We start from the raw sequence: 17,710 nt of genomic DNA, 5'->3' as shown, positions 1-17,710 counted from the left end.
TTTAAAAATGAATTGTACCATTTTCTCATATTTTACATCCCAACCACAATTTCCCCTCCACTCCCACTCCTCATCCTCAGAGAACGGGCTTCCCATGGATATCAATCAAGCATCACATAAAAAGCTACAGTAAGACCAGGCACATACCATTACACCAAGACTGGACAAGGCAACCCACTAGGAGGAAAGGGGTCCCACAAATATTCGAAAGAGTCACGGACACTCACTGCTCCCACTGTTGGATTTCCACAGGAATGTGGCCAAGCCACTCAGCCATAGCATTCATGCAGAGGTCCGAGCCCTGCAGGTTCCCTGATCTCTGCGAGCTAAATTGGGTGTTCTTAACAGCAAGGAATATAAGCAGCTTAAGAGACATCAAGCTTGTGATCTGGTCCTATCTCTTCCGTTAGATCAAGCGGAAAGTGCCTCATTGGAATCAGACCCATGAGAGTAGGCTCAGACAGAAGCATTAAAGATATTGGTATTCTGTTAATGACAGCAGGGAATTTTTTTGGTGTGACCTTTGAGAAGAGGGTTGCTTAATAGTCCTTTTCATTCCGTGGGTTCGAGTCGAACCTAGTTCTCACAATTCCTAGGTCAGGAAGACTCGGCTTGCTATCGGTCCCACTTAAAGTGCTGAGGCAGGAATCTAGTGGATGGCTGCTGCCGCGTATTAAGCCTGTCCCAGAATGCTGGTGCATCTTCAGACCTCTAAAGAGTACTTCTGTTAATGTGCAATGCATAATCACCAGACCATGGAATGAAATATCCAAGGTATGGATTGATGCTTGTTTGCTGAGATCCATGGCTAGGAACTCTCACTATTTATGCCTGGAAAGTCCCAATACCCTTGACTTTCAAACGTCTCATCATCAGCTAATATTATTCAGTACACGATGCTGTTATTAGTCTAACCTCTGAGAAGACCAGTGTTCGACAGTCTTTGTAACTGAATGTTTTTACTTTAGCCCAATTTCTGATAACCCGAACTGAGACCATCAGGAATCCTATGCAAAAACAATAAGAACAGGAAGTGGGGGTGTTTGCTGGAGATCCCATGAAGTAGAATGAGCCTTACACAATTACTTCTCTGAAGCCTGGCAGCTGAATGCCAGCATTGGGAGGGCTTTTGGCTGTGCCAACTGGCTTGGGAAGGTGTCATTGTGAACCATGGTGCTTTTAACTTCCTGCTGTACAGCTTATGTCTGTCACCCTCCAATGTGGATGTCACAAACACATGAGATTCCCCATTAGAGCTGCACTAGAAGTGACTATAGATAGCCTTTGTACCAGGGAACGCTTTCCTGGGCCATCTGGACATATTTAAATTAACTTTCTAATAAAGGTGATATGAAATAAAATCTTAGTTGGAAAATATTTTGTACTTGTTTTGTCTTCTGAATGCCACTACGGACTTAGCATTTTATTACTGTTTTAGGAAGTCATTTTAGTCAACTATTCTTTTGAGTCAACTTGCAATGACAAGTTTGTCTGCTTAATTTTTAAAGTGATGATCTTGTATTATTGTTATTATTATTATTATTATTATTATTATTATCATTATTTTGCTTTTCAAGACAGGGGTCTTGTATAGCATTGGCTGACTTAGAACTAGCTCTGTAGATCAGATGAGCCTTCAACTTACAGAGATCTGCCTGCCTCTGCCTCCTGAATGCTGGAATTAAAGGTGTCTACCACCAACTCCTGGCTGTTTTGTTTTTTAAGATATATTTAGTTTAAGCTCTGAGTGTCTGTCTGTCTGCGTGCATGTATACTGTGTGTATGTCCTTATGTCTGTGGAGGCCTGAAGAGGGCACTGGTCCCTTGGAACTAGAGTCTAAGATGATTGTGACATGCCATGTAGTTGCTGGGAGTCAAACCTAGGTCCTCTTCAAGAGCAACCAGTGCTCTTAACCACTGAGCCACACCTCTTGCCCTTAATGTTGGTTTTATTTACTTGGGAGTTCATTAGCTCCTGGAGGAGATAGGGAATCTGTTTAATAGCTTTGTGTATGAACTAAATGTTCAACTGAAGCTTTTAAATTTGAAAGCATTTCATACCTTTAGATGAATATATATGTAAATGTAAATTCTGAAATTAAAAAAAAATCAGTTTGATGATTCTGATACTCAGCATAAAAAAGGATGCTTCTAGGACCTGTGACTCAGTGGGTAAAAGTTCCTGCCACACTGTCCTAACAACCTATCTCAACTGCTGGAACCCACATAAAGGGTTGGATGCGTTAGTTCCGATCTGTAATCCTAGCAGTCCTAGAACAAGATGGGAGGCAGAGACAGGAAAGCCAGCCGCAGGTTTGCTTATTCAACACAGTCATAGAAACAAGAAAGACCGTGCCTCAGAAACAAGGTGGGAAGAGAGAACGGACTCCCCAAACTCTCCTCTGACCTTCAAAAGCACACTATGGCAGAGATAATTATCATCTTCATCATCCTTAATAACATGTGTCTAATACTTTTTAAAATCTTCCTGTGCAGTTATTTAAACACGGCCTCCTTCCTTGAGGAAGTAAGTCTTGTGTTTGTTCTCCCTCTTTTGTTTTATGGTTATATAAAAGTTGATTTTCCAAGTCTTTTTTGGCTGAGAGGAAAGGCTGTTGCTATAAAACCTAGACTGGGCCCTGGCCTCACGATCTCCTGACTCAGTGCTGGGTGCCACCATTTCCAGCTCAAAGTCTTGAAAACTCATTTGTCATTGTGTGTACTGGCTGGTTTTGTGTGTCAACTTGACACAAGCTGGAGTTATCACAGAGCTTCCTCAGCTCATCGTCACTCTAAAGGGAAAGAGGAAGATGGCTTTCCTATCCCTTAACTGATAGTCCCCTTAATTTAAAATTTATTTTTAAATTACTTAATCCTTATCAACTAAATAACAATTCTTAAGAATTATCTTATTTTTTTATGATTACTGCTGACCAAGAAAACTGTGAGTCTAGAATCTATATATTTTAGAATCCACTGACTATGTTTTTGCCGCAGCAGCAGCAACAACAATAAAAGCTGACACTTTATTGCTTTGTAACAAATATACTGAATATGGCACAAAATGAAGAAACTGTATGGTTTAATAAACTGTCATGAACTACACATACATATTTAATTATATAAACAAATAAGACCACCGGACCCCAGAAATTTCAGAATCCACCCCTTTGTTATCTTTGAGTAACCCATCTCAAAGATAACATGATTCCTAATGTCACATAAGGTCCCCCGTGCATAACAATGCTTCAGGCAATAGCAGAGCAGAACAGGCGTCCCATAAGGTTATAGTGCCAACGTGATGTGGGGCCATCTTGCTTTGTGTAACCACACCCTGCAATGGCTGCACACTGATGAATTTCTTAGCATGTGTCCCCACCAGTAAGCAATGCCTGACCATGTAGTTTTGACCATACAGAATTTGATTCCTGCCTCCTGCAGTTTCCTCTGCATTATGTTTCTAACATGCAGCTTTGTTGTTCGTCCGGGTAGCAGAAGCTTTTTACTTCACATGGCTGATTAGAATCCCCATGGTTATCTGTAGCTCTATTCATCTATCACAGCTTGGATGGACATGTGTGGGTGAGTAGCTCTGAATGTTCCTTAGCTGCCTTCCAGTGAACGCTTTTGCAGTTTGGCACTGTCAGGCAAACTTGTGAGACAAAGATGTCATTTGTTGAGCTTTAGTGGGAAATGCCACATTGCTCTCCAGAGAGGTCAGAGCAATCTACACTTCCACCAGTCATGCATGAAAATTCCACATATACCCCAAACGTGTCAGTGCTTCTGGAATATTCTCTGTCTCCCATCTTAGACATCCTGATACTTTGCCTGGAAATTTGTACTGCCAGTCTGAGGAAATGTCATTCATTTGGGTTTTTTTTTTTTCCTCCCCACTCCAGACTTGCATTAAACATACTTTAGGAAAAATGTTTTCCCTACAATTAGCATTTGGGAACTGAGGCCCCCACTCCTCTGCCATGTCCTAGATGGAAAGCAATGCTAATGCAGGGAGAAAACATTAGTAAAACAAGCCAGTCCTCACAATGCACTGGAGACAGGCACCCTGGGCTACATAGTGAGATCCTGTCTTAATCCTTTGCTCAAAGGCTCTGCAGTATCGGTGTTTGTTTACTTGTTTGTTTGCTTGTTAAGTCTTTTTAAAGAAGACAGTTAATCCCACAGTGGTGGTGGAAGGGCACCAAGAACAATGAAGTTTTAGAGTTCTGAAGGCAGTTACATTAAGAAAATTTAGTTAGCCTTTTGTTGAGCCATTACCCATTAATTATAATCTACCCCACTAATTTTCTCAGTTCCCACACTGTTGAAGTAATAGGCAATTTATATAATAAATGATTTGCTTTGTTTAATGTATCACATTCCATAAACCACATCACACAGAAGTTCTACATGTGACACTTAAGCACCTCAGGCTGACGGACTGGTTCTAGAGTATGTACAGCTTGCTAACCCTCTGCTCCACACCCCACCAAGGACAATTCTTACCTCTAGATGGGGGTCAGAGGCCTGAGAATAGCAAGCGTGGACACTGGGTTGGAAGGATGCTTGGAGTTTAAGAGCACTGGGCTGAAACTGCATAGGACATGAGTTGGGTTCCCAGCACCCACATGACAGCTCACAGCGGTCTCTAAGCCCAAGGGATCTGACGCTCTCTCCTGGCTTCTACATGCGTGCATGTGATGGACAGAAACCACAGGCACTTTGCACATGAAGTGCACACAAAACACTCATACACATAAAATGGTAAATAAATATTCCTTAAAAGTTCAGGCAAAGCAAACTTTTGAGACTTTTTTTCAGTTGACTGGCAAGCACTTTACTAAACAGTAGTTGACTCCTCTCTCTGTGAAACAAACACACACATTTACAACAGAATTACATACAGATTTCTTTTATTGTGAGATAATGTCTCACTCTGTGACCCAAATGGGCAGAGAATTCACTATGTAGCCCAGGCTAGCCTTGAACTTGTGGCAGTCTTCTTGCCTCAGCCTCCTGAGTACTAAAGTTACAGGTGTGAACTAACCTGCCTGTCTGATGTGTATGTGTGTGTGTGTTTATGATTAAATGGAGTTGGTACATTTCCATGACTGTAATTTTGCTATTGTAACTATTGCTTTGAGCTTCCTTCTTTGGGTCTTAAATGTCTAGAACCTTCTTTCCTCATTTCTATAAACACATGCTTCACTCTTTCAGAAACTCCCTTTGTTAGTCTTTAAGTTTTTGTAAGGTTACCTTTAAATGCAGTCTACAGGTGCATGGGGTTTATTCCAGAAGCTTCTTGGAGCATCTTGTGCACCAAGAATGGAGTTGAGGATACTGGTTATAAATATAAACCTGTCATACCTGAGAAAAAACAAACTTCCTTTTAGTGTTTTGTGAATCTGGCTAACCTGTTTTTTATGGAGGGTGGACGGTAGTGATTTAAAGAGACAGTGTACTTTCCTTTGAGGATGAACCCACAAATCCAAAGCACTGCAGTTTGGAAAATCTCTTGCTTCCTTAAAAAAAATAAACAGCAAACCAGCTGATGAAATTCAGGGTTTTGCCAGAAAAGTTATTCTAGCTATGAATCTGGATTTGTGCACACTGCAGAAACTATCCGAAGCTTTGGATTCTCAGCATTGTTTCCATGCTCACGTTAGCCAGCAAGTTTTTATTCTCAATTAAGCAATTTCTTTTGCCTGACTCTCTGCCAGCCGCAGTCCTCAAACCTGGCAGACTATCCCTGTGGTGAATTAGGCAAGAACTAGAAATAATTTGGCATGCATGCATATATTTTATCTTCATGCAAGAGCACAGTGGTCCATTTTGAGGTCACCATTCCTGATTCTTGTAAATTGTCTTCCTTTGTGGGTCTTTGGCACAAACATTTTAGACAGCAAGCCACACCGGTTTTAAAGGGAGCTAAAGTAAAACAAATTGGATTTCCCCTACCCCAGTATGGCAAGCTGACTGGTTCAAAAGTCGGGCTATGGTTTGGCACTTTTTCCATTGTATATTCCTCATCAAAGCCTTGGTATACACTGAGCTTTTTTTCCCTCCTGTCCTTCCACACAATGTTGTGCCAAACGTTCTGTTCTGTGACTAAACCTAAAGCATGTGTCTACAACCTGCCCCTTTTACGCTCCTACCTCCTTTCAAACTATACGGAAACAAAGAAGACTCGGTTTTCTCCCATCATGCAACAGGGCGAGCAGCTGGGGGGGGGGGGGTCTTCCCAGAGAAAGGCTCGCTATTGTAGTCAGTTATTCCCTCCCACACACAAAACAAGAATGGCCAAAGCAAAACAAACCCCTCCCTGATAGAGCACGCTGTAAATTTCCCCGTATTTCGTTTCTTCTCTGCTGTTGTTTAACATGTTTAAAAAAAAAAAAAAAAAAAAGCTCGAACCGGAGCAGATTGTCCACCGCAGCTGCCTATGAGCTGATGAGTCCTGCTCCTGGGCCCAGCGGACTCCAGCTCACTGTCACATGTCCTACCAGAAAAACATGGTGGTTGGAGCCATCCTTGCAGTCGAAGGAGGGCTTCATAGACACCCGAGGTACTTTGACTATATCAGATATTAACTTTAAGATGCTGGGGCCAATGTAAGACATAACCATCTACCCAGAAGCCTACTGTAAACGTTCGTTTTGTTTGCCCACGGAACTGACATTATAATCTCCACCCCCCCCCCTTTTTTTTTACATGTTCAACAGTTTCACAAGTAATAAATTAAGATATAGAGTTCTTCCTTCCACCTTCGCTCCTGCTTGAGATCCTTTGGTATCTTTGGGTCTGAGAGCTGACATGTTTAAATTTTTCTGAAAGGTTCTGAACCGTCACGTAAATCTTCAGTATTGCTCCTCCAGATACAGGAGACTGTCTCATTCTACCCTCCCAATTCTCTACTCTCTCCTTCACGTTTCCATCTCTGTGTCTGTGGGCTGTATCTGGACGAAGGCTTTTACATGCTTCCCAGGTCATGGTCTATTCATTTGCCCAAATCCTCTCCCGAGGACTAGCTGACGGTTTTTAGCCTGGCTACCATCTCTAAGGTCTGTTTGCTGTTCCCATTGTTTTTAGGACACTGCTATATGAAAACCGCTTTACCTGTCATTATCTAGGTCAGAAGTTTGGAAGCACAGAGGCACTGTGATGCCAGCACACACTCTTGGCGGAGGACAAGTAACTCTCAAAGGGGCGTGGTTGGGACAGGCTTTCCAGCTGTTCCTTGTACGCTTCTGGTCTATCCATTTCAGTCCTTCCTGTGTTCTGACTGCAGCCCCTTTGGGAGCTTAATTTCCCGTTAGGATCTCCACCTTGGGCATGTCCTGGGCCTTATTCCCCAACCCTGGCACTTTGTGTAACTTTCCATCTTTTCTCTGGGACATAAAAAGACAACTTTAGAAGAAAACTGAGCTGGCCTACTTGTTCTGGACACTACAGCCCAGACTAGCCTCAAATCAGAAACCCTCTGGCTTTATCTTCCAAGTGCTGGGATTACTGGTGTGTACCACTGCATGCAGCCTTTGATTCTTTCTTTGAAAGGTTTTTATTTTGATTTCATGCATATGAATGTTTTGTTTGTATGGACACATATGTACCACATACATTCCTGGTGCCTCCGGATGCCAGAAGAATGTCGGGTTCCCAGAAACTGAAGTTACTGAAAGTTGTGGGCCAACATGTGGATGCTGGGAACTGGCCTAGGTCTTCTCCAAAGGCATCTGGATGGTTTCCATGGTAACTAATCCACTGTTATGCTAGAAGCAATTTTTGCCTGACTGAATTTAAATGACCAAACATGATTTTAAACTTAGAAACACCATGCATTTATTAATAAAGCAACCAATTTGCCTTTTGTTTATGCACTGGGGTTCTATGATATGTTACTTTTTTTTTTTCAGAAAAGAATTTTTTGACTTGAAATGTTTTGAGAGTTCCCTATTCTAACCACAGCACAGAGGTTTCTCTTTATGACACTGTAAAACCTGCTGTCTACAGAGATCACACCCCATGATGTTCAATTTGAGGATGACCCTTACTCACAGGGCCAAATGATCCAGATCACACTGATCTAATGCCACATTTGCAAACTTCCAGTTTTGTTTTCTTTGCAGAGCAAACCTTTTGTACCTAGGAAATTGTAATCTCAGAATGGCAAAGGAAGTTTGCTGGAGTGTGAGGATAGCAATAGATAGTGATAGAGATGTGAAATGTAACAGGATTAGATTTCTCCACCCATTTCCTTAAAGTGTTTGCTTGGGCTTTTAGCCATTGTAGCTTGGTAAATTACTTACATATCTGTCCTCTATTTCCTTCATCTGTGTACAAAAGAACACAGTCCCACCCTGGGAAGATTGCTGCAATGACCAAGTGTACTTGGTACACAATACTTATTCAAGGGTGAATTTTGCATATATATTATATATGTAACTATATAAGACACTTAGTCTAGTACATACTAGTCACATGGTGCTTATTCAAGTGTTAAATATATATTAAATATATATTTTACTATATTAATATATTTATATATTTATAATGTATTAGATGTATATAATTTTTTTAAAATGTGTTCCTGGTTGGGAATGAAAAAGGAGAAAATGAATGAAACAAACACTTTATTCCTATAGGATATTTCATATTAATTTTGAATTTTTATAAAACTCATTTATGTATTTACTTATTAAGTTTTACTTAAAACCTATTCTAAATGTAGGAGGAAAACTTGTTTTGCCCTTCAGAGTTGAACTAAAATGAAAGGTATATTAGTTAAGCATACCCTTCATGCCTTACACACCTGTTCTCTGGCCCTAACAGTCTTCTGAATACATAAAACCAAAACGAAACAAAGCAAAGCAAACTGTGGGCTCATGTGCTTCAGCCACTGTGCAGGAGCTAACAGTAGAGAAAGGGGACCATGATGGCATTCTAGGGGTGAGCAAGGGGCAGGTGCAGGTACCAAAGGGGACTCCGGGAGACAGCAAGCACTGCATACTCGAGTGCTGCTCTCTCTCTCTCGAGCGCACACACACACACACACACACACACTTGCCTCACTTTTAAGATGGGAAACCTGATAATCAGTGAAAGGCTCAAGAAGCGGGGTAAGGTGGGTCTTGGGGGTTCTGAGCCTACGCTCTCAGAATCAGGAAGCCAGTCTATCTTTTTCACAATCACTACAAACTTAGTGCACACACACCAGGGACATCTAAAACACATAAATGTATAGCGTGGGTTTCAAGAGGAAGCCAGGAAATTAAAGTATGCCCTGAACTGAATAATCTGAATGGTCAAACTAAAACTATAGAGCATGGAGCACCCAGAAGGTCAGCTACTTTACTTTAGGGACAATCGCCACCCAAGAACAAGAAGCCTGAGTCCCATTAGGCTAAGATACATAAAATTATTACTCTGTAGACCAAAAATAGTGGAGTGGTGCCAGTTTTGTATAGTTCAGCCCAGAGTTCCACCTACTCTGCTCTGCAGACCTTTAAGATAACAGTGGTGCCTCACATATGTTCAATGGGTGACACCTACCTTACCTAGTTCATGGAGATTTTGGAAGCACTGATCCAAGCTACAGAATATGTACTAAATACCTGCTATCAACAGGTTCTGGAAAGTGGCAGCCCTTACTCCCGATGAGTTAGCAGGTCAACCAAAGGGACGGAGAAACAGAGTTGGAAGTGATAAGCAATGGAGTCGACTTTGTTGTAGGCTATTAGGAAGCTAAACATTAAGATTATGTTCTCAGGGTCAAAACGACACATTGTCTGGCATCACCGACAAGGAACAGGTGAGCAAAGATCTGCAGGTGTGGGAGCAGGTGGACACTGATGTGACAGCTGTGACCTGTGACCTAAAAGGTGCAGCGTGTGGAGGGAAATGACAGAGGCCAGTGGGGAGCGGAGGACACTATATCCGGAGAAGTAACAGCAACGTGTAGCAGTGAATCACAGATAGTAAAAGCTGGGGCTGGAGAGAAGGCTCATTGTTTAAAATCTCATGGTACTCATCCAGAAGACCCAAGTTTGTTTCCCAAACTTGGTCTATGTAAGGGATCTCACATCTCATGCCCTCTTCTGGTCTCCTTGGACAAACGTGTGTGTGTGTGTGTGTGTGTGTGTGTGTGTGTGTGTGTGTGTGTGTGTGTGTGTAAATAATAATTAAAAAACAATACTAAGTGCCTTTTACTTTAAAGGCTTAGAAGAAATCTTTCCAGTAGTAACACCGACCTCTCTTCGCCTCACCCTCTTCTAAAGAGTGATCTGTCTGGGCTCACTGATTTGTCAGGTTTCCCCAGGGAGCACTTCCTTTCCCTCCCTGGGACAGGGAAATTTCACTGCAGTGGGATACGGACAGAGAAAGTAACTCAGCTCAGCTGGAGCAGAGGAGGTAGCTTTCACTGCAGCTTTCCCTTCCGGTGCATCCTTTATTCCGACTCCCACCAGAAAGGAAGTGAAACCACGGTGCCCAAGATGGCGGAGGGTTGGCGTAAGAGACCCCCCTGTGCATCAGCACTGTCCTGTGATGCCCCGTGATGAGGTCACACTGTGAAAAAGCTTAGCCACGGTCCCAGTTTCTCCCTCTTCCTATCAGCTAAGACCCTGTGATGGTTTCAACTTGATACAACCTACAAGCTGGAGAAAAGAGCCTGGGGGGGGGGGTGTATGTGCAGCGGGCCACAATGCATGAATGGCTTTGGGGGATTGTCTCGGGTGGGGAAATGGATGTGGAGGGATCTAGCCCACTGTAAGTGACACAGTTCCCTGGTGGGAAGGGGGCTTTCTTGAGCAGTATGGAGACATTGAGCTAAATATAAACAAGTGTACGAATTTGTTTTCTTTGGGCAGTGATGTGATGTGAATAGCTATTTAAAGTTCCTGCGTCGGCTTCCCCACAGAACTATATAACCTTTGGGAGCTTAAGGAAAACTCTCTTTCCCCAAGTTGTTTTTTGTTGGAGTATCGTATCACAGCTACAGAAATAAACCTAGGGCAGATCATTTGGGGGACGCTGCCTCTCTTTCTATGAACCAGCAATATGTCTTTGAGATCCCATCACAGACTCGCGAATCTTCCCATGTTAGACCATAAAGGCTTGACAAAATAGTACATTGGAACTTGAGGCCCTGGAATTCAACAGCTCCCCATTCTATCAGCGTCCCCCATGCCTTGGGGAAAAGAGCTTGTTATCAGATCTGGCTTTGCTTCCAATTGTCAGCGTAGAGTTGCCAGACTCTCCCTCTGGCAAGAAGTGAGCTACTGTTTACTCACCTCTAAAAGGAAGATAATCATATCCAAACAGCTAATGAAAAAGCCCCTGGCTCACATATGATGGATGGCCGACACAGTGCAGACGCAGTCACAGCCACTGTCCTAAGGGCTAGTGATGGCTCTGCAGTTAAGAGTGTGTACTGTTCTTGGACCTGGGTTTAGCTGCCAGAACCCACATATGGCAACTCACAACCACTGGTAAACCCAGTTCCAGGGATCTGAGACCTTCTTCTAGCCTGCATGGGCACATATCCGCACATGCATGGTGTGCATAAACGCACACAGGTATATACAGTACACATGCATTTTTAAAAAACAATAAATATATTTTTTTAAAGAGTCTGACCTATCGTAATCTTCGTGCTCACCCTTCTTGGCCTTCAGCTGTTTCTTGTGCTGCAGCCATAGATTTTGTTTTTTGTTTTGTTTTGTTTGTCTCTTTTTTAAAAAGGCCAGAACACAAAGCCCAGTTGGTAGAGTATTTGCTTAGCACGAGCAAAGTCCCGGGTTCAATCCCCAGCGTCCCATAAAGTAGGCGTGATAGAAGTCTGTACTTCTAGCACTTGTGAGATAGAGTTGAGGGTCAAAAGACCCAGACTGAGTCATTAAGGCGGAACAGTGAGTAAAGGTGCTTCCTGCTAACTCTGATAACGTAGGTTAAATGCTTGGGACCCACTTCTATAGTGAAAGGGAACAGCTGCCCTTGCAAGTTGTCCTATTATTATTCATGACACATGAATAAATAAATGTAATTTTAAAAAGTCCTCTACTAGGTAACTTGCATCAAAGTCTGGGATACATGAATTTCTGTCTAGTAGAGGAGGGAGAGGGAAGGAAAAACAGAAGAGAGGGAAGAAAGGGATGAAGGGAGGGAGAGAAGGAGGGAGGAGGGATGAAAGGAAGAGAAATGAAAGAAAAAAGCCAAATCACATTTATATTGCTTAAAACTTTTCTTTGGCTCCTTCTGTCTTTTAAGTTGGGGCCAAGCCACTTCCTTTGGCTTCTTGAGTCCAACCAAACATGCCTTGTGCTCTCTCGACCATCTCTAATCCCACCTACTAAGTTCCTGACAGTTTATGTGGTTCAGCCACCCCACCCCACCCCCCACTTCTTTAAGCAGATTATGCCTGTCTTGAATTGAATCTTTACCCAAAGTGTTCTTTGCCCAGAAGGCGTTTCTGCCTCACCCCCACATTCTTTGCACCTTGTAGATGGACCTTCGACATGAAATTGGGACTACACTTCCGCAGCACCTGCTCTGCTCTAGGTCTCTGACGTCAGTGAATATTGTATTTGCCTGAATATTACTCAACAGCTACCTCCTACTGTGGAGAAAACATTGGAAGGCAGAACTTTGACTGGTTCACCACAGCAACCCTAGCACCTAGCCTAACAACAAATTGTTTGACTAATTATTGGCATCATCATTTGACAGCCAGCCCCTCTGAACACAGACCCAAGCCTATCATTGTTAGGACCTCAAGAGACCTCAGGGAACTTAGCTTTTCTTATAACAATTTCCAAACCATTTAATGACTTTCTTTAGGGTCCAGAGGCTGCATTTCCTCTTTTTGATATTATCTAACTTTTCCAAATTGAGTATGCATGTTTAATAAAAATTTTCTAAAGAACCTTGCATTTTTAACAGTATTGGTTACAAGAAATCTATCTGCCTCACAACGTTTTCAAAGTAAGATTTTCACTAAGAAAAGAAAAGTCAGCAGCCAAACCAACATTCTGATGACATATCAACAGCTTTGATTAGTGAAGGAAATTGTCTGACACCTAAGAGAACAGGGGCATCTCCATAAAGGACTTGCTGGTTGACCAAATGTACATAATACACTAAACGGAAAAGAAAATCTTCACATGGTGTCCCCTGGGCTCATGCTGACATAGTACATAGTCCCTGAGCTAAAATGACAATGCAGTATTTGTTTAATGTAACTTCCTAAAGCCAAAGAAGCCACCATACATATTCATACTTTGGAAAAGATTACAGCTCGCACTTTTTTCATTTGAGACTTGGAATGATAGTTTCTCATGCTGACACTCAAGGGTTCATTCCAGCTCACAGGTCAGGCTGTGCAACCTATGCAGGGCAGCAGAGATACTGACCTAGCTGGACACATGGTAGCCTCACCCAGCACGCAGAAAGCTATGAAGGCGGGTGTTCAGCTCTCTTTCTCCTTTTTATTCAGTCCAAGACCCCAACACACAGAGTAGTGTTCACAAACTAAGTATGTTAAAGGTGACAACAACTACCACAGCCTCAGGCTGTGGGGTGGGGAATGGCAGGGGAGGAAACTCATTTAGACTGTTGACCAGCTACAAACCAACACACATTTTTGGAAGTCGCGTGGAAATAAGTATTAAATAATAAGGTGCATGCAGCTCTTGATCCAGTGGTAAATCCCACTGTTACGAAGTCAATGCTACCAATGAACTTCGACGTTTTCTAAGACTCGTGCACATGTAATACCCCACTGGAATACTAATGTGAAGGGAACAGAGAGAAAAAAAAGCCCAGAAAAGGCCAAGAGTTAAGCAAAAAGGGACTGGTTAAAAATAAACGTATAGGATTGAAAGCAGAAAACACTCAGGATACAGTGTTAATTTTTAAAGAATGAAAACGGTGGCTCGTGAAATATTTGCAGTATGACTCTACTTTCTACTGAGAAATAGATACACGTGTGACGGTTTTCCATCAAGGAAAGAAAAAAAAAATTAATAGCAGAGACACTCTCTGGATATTTACATATTTTCTAAGGGCACACATATATCTCTTTTACAATCAGAAAAATATTTACCTGGGGGGGGGGAAGAACCAACTTTCTACAGAAAAGACATCTGCTCTGTTTTCTTAGATAGTCTATATTCCAGAAAAGGCATCACTGAGCAACTGTTTAAAAGATTACATTTAAAAGACAGTAATTAAGTGTAACTCTGAAAGGACTGCTCTGTTAGGAATCGGTCTAGAGGGAAAAGCTACACACCCACACATTCCATTCAGATTGCTTCATTTGCATAACTTCATTCATCAGCTACTGTCACCAAGTCAGTGAATCTGAGCTCTTACAGTATAAATAGAACCAAGCCGGACTACAGTAGCTATCCGCAGGGGCTCTCTGCAGGAAAGTCCATCACTCAAGACCAGCTATTGAGGTGAGTGCCATTCCAATCTGCAAGAAAGTTTGCTCTCTGTTATTCAGGGGAAGCAACAGTGGCGCCCATAGGCTCTCAAATGATGCTGGCTGGCATTGAGAAAGAAAAGACTTGTTACTAGATAAAGTGGTTTGTTTTTCAGAATGGGATTTGAAAGAAGTTCTGCCTTATACTTTTAGTTTTGCAATTCTGATAAAGACGTTGGCATTCTGGGTCGATGAGTCTGTCCTTAATGTTCATTCCTTAGTTTCTTATCTTGTTCAACCATGCAAGTTAATGGTCCTTTAGAGCAGAGTTCTTCTATGTGTGTTTGCGCAAGCTGGTCCCTGGGAGGAAGGAAGGGAAGAGAAGGTTATGAGATCAAACAATTACTGAAAAATAGAAAAAAGCAAAGGCAGGCACTGCTCCTCAGTGAGGGGCTACTGTATCGGCGCTATGCTAACGTGTATGAACTCCAAGTCTCCAAGAAGATATCGACTTCAACACACGGATTTATTTAAAAGGCAATTTGAATGACTAGAAAAACATTGTTTCTAGAACGCATGCACCCTTGGGTGAATAAACAAAAGTCAGCACTGTTTTTTATGCAGCTCAGAAGCAGTGTCCACAGTGTGCAAGGGACCTCCTCCTGGGACAGGTGGGCTATTACATAATCTGTTGCCTGCCCAGCTAAAAACCTGACCTTTATATGGTTACCTAATGCCATTATCCCACACAGAAGGGTTAAAAATTAACTGCTCTGTAAAAGTTACAACTCTGCTTTGAAGGAAAGAATGTATTCTGAGCCAGCTATGGTGACTGGCTCAGACTGGATTCAAGTTACCCTAAACAATGCATTCCTAAGCAAAAGCCATTCCATGCAGGTCTGCAGGCAATAAAGAAGGGCAGTCCTACACCAGAAAGTTCAATAACTGCATTAGTCATAACACAGTCAACACACAGAAGGCACAGAAAAAGGAGGAAATCTCTCTTGTGGGTTTTGTATGCTTACAACTTCTTAGCTTTGTGCTAAGCATGATCAGCATATTCTGAGGGCATCAAATCAGATACCATTATTAAAAGAAATGGCTGTTTATACAAAACATCTATGACAGCCAGAGATGATTTGGCTCTTGATCATGACCTCTTCACAATGACAATATTTTAGTCAGTGAACAAGAAGAGTGCGTAGGATGTTTAACACAGATGCAGCTTCCTCAGGGGCCTCTACCTTATGTCAACATCTTCAGAAATGTTCTATTACTATCTCAAGAAGACTGGCCATTTGCTTTGAGTATGAGGAGGACTGAATGTTTAATACCAAGTTCCGATATACCCCTGGCCCTTTCTCTCAGCTGTTACCTGATGCAGTTGTTGGACATATTGGTGTAGGATTGATTGCCTTTGTCCTTTGCCCGAAACCCTTCATACAAGGTTTTCCCTTAGGGATGCATCATTTTGGGTAACCCGAATCCATGCTACTGAACCACCATTACTCACCATCGCTGGCCCAGAACAGTGGCTTTCTTTAAAGTGGAGTTGTAACTTTTATAGAGTAGTTAATTTTTAATCCTTTTGAACAAAGGAGAGAGAGATAGGATGGTAATAGAAGGGAAGAGATAACAGTGTGAGTTTCTCTCTTTTTTCTGGTATAGGATAAGAAATAAGTTTTTACTTTCATTCTTCTACACGTGAATATCCAGCTTCCCCGGTTAAAATAAAAATTAAGACTATATTTTTCCAATGTGTTTTTGATGCCAATATCAAGAATTAGATGATTCCATCGGCCTGAGTCACGATGTAATCATATTTTAATTTTTAGAAAATTTAAAAAGAGAAAAAAAGACAGTGTGTTAAAGTTGAAATGACGTGAGGAAGATAAAATATATAAAATTAGACAGAAGAGGGATAAAAATATAATAAAAATTCAAAATAATAAGTAATAGTTTTAAATTAAAGGAAAATAAAAAGAGAGAGCAAAGCACCTCTCCAGGTCGGTGAGGGGAGGACGATGGTTTAGAGCTTGCTGGCTAAGCAGGCCGGGGTAGTGAGACCAGGTGAGGTCAGACATTATCAGCATCAGGGCTGTATTTATTCTAGACTCTAAAAGTATAGATGCTTTCTTCCTTTGCATTTCTGGGCCGTGACATCCCATGATTTCTACATTCCTTAGGCTGGGCAGGTTCTCTTTCACTCCAGAGAGCCTCAGTCTGCAGTCTGCGAGTGTGGCAAAGTCCACTTAGTTCACCCCAGAGTGAAGGGGGCAGGTGGAAGAGCAATCAGCCTTGATTTATAAGTAACCTGCAGCTGCAGGCTTGGAGGCCACAGCCATCCTCAAACTGCGGAGCTGAATAGTAGTCCTCGCCACCAGAGGGCGGGACCTTTGATCACCGTCTTCCCTTCCAGGCTTGTCTCACAGCCTATCACTATGGCACCGTTCCCAGGTGTCCTGATTTGTCACCTGTCTGAATTTTCTGATCTCCAGAGTTGCTCAGTCTCAAACAATAACCCCGCTAGGAAGACAGCCTCTGGGCACGGCACTCTTAAGTTCCAGGAGAGCGATGGCGCGGCGTAGCTTCTTCACTGTAGGCAGCAGCGTACAGAAACTTGCCCTCAGAATTCCTGCCCTGGGTTTAAGGCTTGTGAGAACTCAGCTGTTAACCATGGGTTCCATCCGTTGCGAGCAGCGCAATTCTATTCTTCTAAACCCAAGATGATCATGTGATTGTTGCTTCCCAGCCCCTCTCCCCACCCTCCACCAATGGGAGAGTCAGGGCTGGAGCTCTGGACTGCTTACTTATTCACGTTATCTTTTTGTTTCTTTTTGAATTTTAGCTACCCTGTTGTTTTCGTTGTTGTTTTGGGTTTGTTTGTTTGTTCGTTTGTTTGTGGTTGTTTTTGTGTTTCTTTCCCTCTTCTTTCCCAGTGATTTTCCACCCGTGTCCTTGAGCTAAAGTTTCTCCTTTGTTATCCTGATCTTCAAACTCGTGAGTGAACAGAGAAAATTGGCGATCTTACTCCGTTTATTCCTGAGAAACTATGTTTATTCTTGACCACTGTCATTATTCAGTGGGTGTCAAACCTGACGCAAGGAAACCCTCCACGGTGCCTCCCTATGCCTTTGCCACAAACACATTAAGTTCTTAATAGCTGAATATTTTCTGGCATAACGTGGTTTATGGCCATTATTACTTTCCTATCCCCATATCGTATCTGGAGTCATGGTTCCTTTTGGTGGAGAAAATATTTAGGAAATAAAATGTGTACACACACTGCTT

The 17,710-nt window shown here is 42.3% G+C and overlaps 1 protein-coding gene across 3 annotated transcripts in view; it reads left to right on the top strand.

Annotated features, from left to right (window-relative positions):
* Positions 1-17,710, top strand: part of IL33 (interleukin 33) — a 33,301-nt gene that overhangs the window by 4,276 nt on the left and 11,315 nt on the right. The gene's annotated exons all lie outside the window — the stretch shown is intronic.

Source organism: Micromys minutus (assembly GCF_963924665.1).
Source record: "Micromys minutus genome assembly, chromosome: 2".
Lineage (NCBI taxonomy): Eukaryota > Metazoa > Chordata > Mammalia > Rodentia > Muridae > Micromys > Micromys minutus.
The sequence above is the reverse complement of the archived record's forward strand: the minus strand, read 5'-3'. Positions and strand labels throughout refer to the sequence as shown.